This window comes from Megalops cyprinoides, chromosome 1, assembly GCF_013368585.1.
Source record: "Megalops cyprinoides isolate fMegCyp1 chromosome 1, fMegCyp1.pri, whole genome shotgun sequence".
NCBI lineage: Eukaryota > Metazoa > Chordata > Actinopteri > Elopiformes > Megalopidae > Megalops > Megalops cyprinoides.
Genome location: NC_050583.1, coordinates 38,873,156 through 38,880,090, shown reverse-complemented (window position 1 = coordinate 38,880,090; position 6,935 = coordinate 38,873,156).

The following is a 6,935-nucleotide window of genomic DNA, read 5'->3' as shown; positions in this document are numbered from 1 at the left end:
ATCGTTTTGTTTTGCAATTGGCAGAAGTTTTTTTCAGAAGTGATTGTTATATAAATAAAAACGAAAATTGAATACAGGCGGGGAAGGACCTTGGATGCTCTGGCACACACTGTGCCTTACAACAAACTCTTTGCCGTGATTTAATTTAATTGTTCAGTTAGTGCTTGTCAACAACATTGACAATTAAAATTCAAAGTACTGTTTGTTTTAATTTGTATTATAGCCTACACATTAACCGCACAAACTTCACAGTGTAGGGTTCGTGCGTGAGAGCACGGGCATAGGCACGAATTCGACTGCATCCTTACTGAAAAGTAAATCGTTACAGGCAAACAGAGTTTAGGAAATCCAGGTTTTCAAAATTGAGCTTGTTGGTCTGTTTTTACACGTCCACCCTCGAGAGTCGATTCTTACGTCTAATGGAAAGACCTCAATTGTTCTATTCTCTACAATCCAGGTGATCTTCTCTATTCTAGAATTAATCACATTTTAGGTGAAACAATAGATGGAGCAAATGTGCCTGAGATACTTTCGCCATTCCCAGACATTCTTTTGTCAAGGTAATTTCCATCAGTGGCCACACCCTGTATCGAGCACAGACGTGTGAATGGCAGCCCACATGGAAGTCCACACCTTACTTTAGATTCTTATCCGGTAAACATTGTTTGCAGACCCTATCAGAGAGTTGAAATTTGAATAACCGAGTTCAGCACAAATAGCCAACTTCGTGGCGACTTCAACGAACCTACATTTTACCCACAGAGGTCCAGAAGATTTTGGAGAAATTATCCTTTCAAAAAGAGGTAAGAAAAATGCAATTATACACACTATATGTACATTAATTTATCGTTAATGTTATATATATATATGTTTTGTTTTTTAAAAAATAAAATGTCCATGATATGCGTTTGCAACCGTTACGTTCTCCTTGGAGATATGGTCGGTCTATTACCTCGTAATAAAAATCTTCAAAAATTGTTAAAAGTAGATGCATCTGTCGGATTATATGTTCTATCAAAATAGGCAAATTCTACAGCATAAATGCGCAGACAATCTCCGTTAGTGGCAAGAGCACGCTATTGCGATATGCCCTGCGGCACTCATCCGGAGAGAGAGCTCTCCCAGCACTCCAAGACCGAGTGGAAGTACGGAACGCAAGATGGAACGTCCTGGCTCCTGTCGTCGCCCAAGTGGCACTCTAGCCCTGTCAATCGAAACATTACACCAAGCCCCACGTTTTTTCGGGGTGGGTGTAGAGATTTTCGGAGTCCCCGTCGCAGCTCGTTAAATCCATCAGGACAAGTCATGCGCTCCCCAGAATGGTCACCCAGCCCCGAGAGAGGATTCCACGGCGCACTGAACACCCGGCGCCATTCGTCTCGCTATATAGTAAGAAATGGTTCATATTAAAACAACTGTGAATACTCTGTGGAAGTGTATTGTTGTATCCAAGAAATTATGTTTGTCGGTCAGATTTTACCCTGCTTTTACCCTAGTCTTTGAGTCTATTTACTTGCTTATCAGTCGTATTTCAGTATTACTGTTTTTGAACTGTAGGCCTACTTATTTAGTAACTTAAAAAACTTAAAAAGTCGCCCTTGATTACTTTGTAACCTTTCAGAGTATGAAAACGCTAAGATGTTGCTACCGCTGTTTGATGATTGACATCAAAATCAACCCAAGTAACAATGACCACACAAAAAACTGAACAGCTTTTCTAAGGCAAATATTTGGTATGAGTTTATTCATCTTACCACCAGAAAAGAAAGCAGTATTTTAAACTTCTAAGTGCCAAGTATAAAATACAGGAAAGAATCAGCAAAGCCATTTGGCTGTGCCAGACTGTAGGTGACCATTGGTGGAGTCTAAATTCTGTAGGAACACGGCATGTGTTGAACCAGCGGTCTTTCAGTTACGAGCCCTGCTCTGTACCACTACACCACACTGCTGCTTTACACATTTATGTTTACATATTTGTTTGGATCACTATTTCCACTTCCTGTGTTCTGTTACCCCAGAAGCGCCCATATCCGCCATCACAGTCCATGGAGTATCACAGGAGAAGATGGCAGTCTGAGTCAAAAGTCTCTCAGCTTTACAAGCCCTCTATGCTGGAGGACCCCTGGGCAGATCTGTTGCTACCACACTCACGGGATGGTGAACGAGACAGAGCAGAGCCGTGTCTCCCAGCAACAGAGAGAACATGGGCTGAGCCGCGGAGGACAAACGCAGAGAGAGATGAAGCCAACATCTTAAACAGAGCCGACGTGTTTCACTTGGGCTATTTCAGAGGATGAGCAGATCTGTGCTGTAATTTATTGATTTGCCAGCAAGAGTTTTGTGCAACATAAAAGACAAATGCGCCTGCACATCGTTTCATGATTCATAATGTGGCCCTAAGCGCCACCTGGTGGATGCTTTTTTCAAATTGGCAAGGCCTCCTCAGAATTCCCAAAACCACAATTCCCTGACCTGAAATAAAGAAAAAATGCATATGTTCAAAACATCTGTATGTTCACCGGTACTGATTCTACCTTCCCAGATTTTTCAAAGCAGAAACTTCTACATTTCCTTTTTTTCATAGGATTTGATGTACATTTACATTTATTCATTTAGCAGAAGCTTTTATCCAAAGCAACTTACATAGGTTACAGTTCTTTACAATGTCATCCATTTATACAGCTGGATATTTACTGAGGCAACTGTGGGTAAAGTACCTTGCCCAAGGGTACAGCAGCAGTGTCCCAGCGGGGATCGAACTGGCAACCTTTCGGTTACGAGTCCTGCTCCTTAACCACTATGCTACACTGCCGCCCCATGTAGTATCCTTTTTAGTTTTCTTTGGTAAGCAGCAACTGGTAGCAGAATGTCCAGTAGTGTTTGCTGTGTGCAGTCAACAAAGAAAAGGGATGGGGGATATCCTGGTAGTATTCTGCCTCTTAATGGACCACATTTACAAGTCTTTGTGGGGGTGAAAATGTGAACTGGACTGAGGGTGAGCATTTCTGACATTACAAGAAGCTGACCCCCCACTCTTGGGCCTTTCCCCTTCCCAGTGTCTAATACCTGCAGTATTCGATGTCCATACATTACACAGCCTTAGCTCAAAGCTGCCCTACTGTTGAGAAGTGTGTGTATGTGTGATAACTACCCTTGCATTGTGATGCACTTATTTGGAAGTTGCTCTGGGTAATGTGTGATGAAAAGCATGTTTTTCTTTCCCTATTATATAGTGAGATGTGGCTCAGATGAACACATTGTGTGGTTGGTTATTTGGGACTTTTCACATGGGCACATCCTTGGTCATCTAATTTCGATGCTGTCAGCAACTAAGCGATGGAGAGGACATAGCAGATTATCATCCCCTAAAGGAGAGTGGTGCAATTGATGAGCTACAGCCAAAGCAGCTCCTGATTGGCCTTGAAAAATGGCTTTGTGCAGTTGTTCTTGAATACACCTGGATATAGTCATTCTTACACCATGAAAGACATAAAACTGACAAAAAATTCACAAACCATGTACACACAGAGATGAGGTATAACATTTGGTATAACGAGCAAGCGAGGTATAACATTTGGTCTTAACTGGAACAGCAAATATGTCTGTGAGAAGAAACGTGTCTATATGTAAGCCTACATTTGTTTCACGTTTCCCTGTGTGTCAGCATCTGTGTGTTCGTGCATTGACTTCAGACATCTATCAGTGTTGACTACAGAAAGACACTTTCTGTACCAATGTATTCATACCTACACTGCATGAGGTAGTGAGGGGTGCCTCATTAAAGTGCCCCAGTTCAATCAGCCCCCTGCAGGGGAGAATGAGGGATCAGCAGCAGAAGAAAGGGAGAGTTAGCACAAGAGAGGGAGGTAGTAAGAGGGAGGAAAGGGTAATGGAGAGAAAGGCAGAAGTTGTCCCCTGTTCTCATTATGTGACTTTCCAGGATATGGTGCATAGACATGGTTCTGAATGGGTGGTTGGAGCACATTATGGTCCTAAAGCATCAGCTGCTGTGTAAGCCTATGTAGCGGAGCTGAAGTAGCTCGTGTGAGTCCTGCGTAAAGCCTTAGGTAGCGGGTAGCAGGTAGCCGAGTGGTTGCAGCGGCTACGTCACCCCCTCTGAGACATGGTTAAGTAGCGTTGTCGCCGACAGGCTAACGGCAATTTACCTTTAGCTCAACTGGCAACGACGCTGGCTTTAAGGGGTTGGCAGCGAGCAGTAAGAACCTCGGTTCGAAACTCGCTCGCTCGCCGTCCCACGTAACATCACATTAAATCTAATACACAACGCAGCAAGAGACCACCCGTTATATTGGTGCCGTGACTCGGATCACTGGCTAAAGCACAGCTTGGCCGCCAGTGGTCGCTGAGGAGTCAGAGGAGGTCAAAGGGGGGTGAGTGTAGCGGAGCTGAAGTAGCTCGTGTGAGTCCTGCGTAAAGCCTTAGGTAGCGGGTAGCAGGTAGCCGAGTGGTTGCAGCGGCTACGTCACCCCCTCTGAGACATGGTTAAGTAGCGTTGTCGCCGACAGGCTAACGGCAATTTGCCTTTAGCTCAACTGGCAACGACGCTGGCTTTAAGGGGTTGGCAGCGAGCAGTAAGAACCTCGGTTCGAAACTCGCTCGCTCGCCGTCCCACGTAACATCACATTAAATCTAATACACAACGCAGCAAGAGACCACCCGTTACACCTACAGACGTGATCCTAGGGGGAACTACTACAGACCTGAGCCCACTAGCCTCATCAGGTCATGTTCAGTGCACTGAAGGCATGGGGAGGGCGGAGCTAGATGTAGGGCACAAGTGAGCAGTTTGGACAGCTCTGGATGGAGAGCAGGGAGCAGAGGACTCTGAGGGTAACAGGGGTAGAGGAAAAAAAGCTGGCTCTGGTTTGACTGTGGCGGGGCGCAAGTGTGGCACAGGAGAGGGGCATTGGACAGCAGCCTCTGCAACTTCCTGCCAAGTAAGCTGTGTTTCCAGGCTGGTGCCAAACAGAAAGCAGGAGGAGGAGGAGTGGCTGCTTTGGATGTGTCCCACCCACCACTCAGTCATACTGCATGATTGAAAAGAAGGACACCATGTGGAAAAGAGGGCCATGGAGACACTCCGGGTGTCGCCCGCTCTTTCGCCTTGGATTTCACTCAACGCTTTAAGAAACCACCTCTGAAAGTTCTCCAGTTTTTCAGTTGGTTTAGACAACACTGATTGGCAAAGGAGAAGAAATCACAGCAAAGCAGCATAGTGCTTCCTAATCCAACCAATGCCAGACACTACTAGATGTGCTTCATAATAGCAATATTTTATGAATAAGGTATGACCTCAGATGCTAAATCTAGCGAGGTCATATCCCTTTGAATATTAAACTAAGCTCATTTCCCTTCTGACATTAAACATGCTGAGTGGAAATTTTAGAAAACCTTTGTGACAGGCACTTCCCTGTCATTGGAGATCACTGAGGGGAAGAATTGTTGATAGGGGTGACAGGATGAGGATGGAGGACTAAAACTACAGGAAGACGAAGATCTCATGATGATGGTATATGAGGTTGTCTGGGCAGGGGGCTGAGGGGAGATTTCCAGAAGGAAGATTTGGTTACTGTTTGCTTTTGCTTTGATTGGGTTTCAGATTTATACAATGATCTATGTTATTTTTAATATACTATTACCAATATACTGATACTATTATACTGATTTGACATATTGTCCACTGTTAACTGTGTACCTGTTTTACTGCTGTTTTGGTCATGAAATCCCTTGTAGAAGATATTCTTAATTTCAATGGGATCATATCTTGTTAAAATATTATTACTTTGGTAAAATAAAGGTTAAATAAAAATAAAATAAATAAAAGGTTGGCATTCTTTGGTCTCCTGTTGCTTATATAAATAAAGGTCTGTCTGAATGATTCCCTTTGGAATATCACTCTTGAGCAGGGAGACACTTTTATATCATCAAGCAATGACTAATCAATGCAAGTACACCCTGCTTATTTGTAGCATATAGAACATTTATAGTGCAAGTCAAAGACCTACGGGGTGAATGCATTGCTTTGCAATCTGAAACTCCACCTCCTCCTCTTGTGAGGTGCACATTTTCAAGGACCAAAATTACCTTCCATTCGATGACCACAACCATGATGACAAATTTGTCTGTTATAGAGAATATATTGTTCTCATTTTTGTATCTACCCAATCATAGAATACTAAAGGACATCTTAATACAATTTAATTCATAGCCAATGATTTCATCAAAACATCTGCACTATTTACTGATTTACTTATACCATTAATTCATATTAACTACACTTTAATGTGCATTTTTATGGCAAAAAGAATCATTATGATGCAACTGCTAAAAGTCCAATATTATATGAGAATAATGACCACCATGTCAGCAGAATCCCAGTCAACTCATGAAAAATTAGGGCACTTCAATGCAATAAGATCTCACAGGAGGGTATGTTTCCAATTGCTCACCACATTTCTGGTTAAGATCCAGTCCTTGACAAAATAAAAATACGATGGGTGTGAAGTGACATTTCCTTTCTCCAGCAGACAGAATCCAGATTACCACAAACCATATCTAAAGGAAAGGTTAATAATTCCATTGACCCCAATTAATATCCATAATACCCTTGTAGTTTTTGTGCAAACTGTCACCCCATAAATACTCACCCTGGATTAGCTTCAGCTTTTTCCGAAAAACTTTGCGGCCTATACTGCAATCTGAGTGCTCGCTAACAACCCAGGTGAGAACAAAGCATCATTCTGCAATCTGTACGGTATAAATCTCCCTTCAACCCCAAATCAGATTTATGGCTTGTTCTCCTGTTGGCGCAATGCATTATTACTCGCAACCCAAAGAGGGCGTAGATGATTGGGAGCCAGGTTTCAAAAACAGGAAAGGAAATTTCAAGACAAGACAACCAATGGGTATTTATT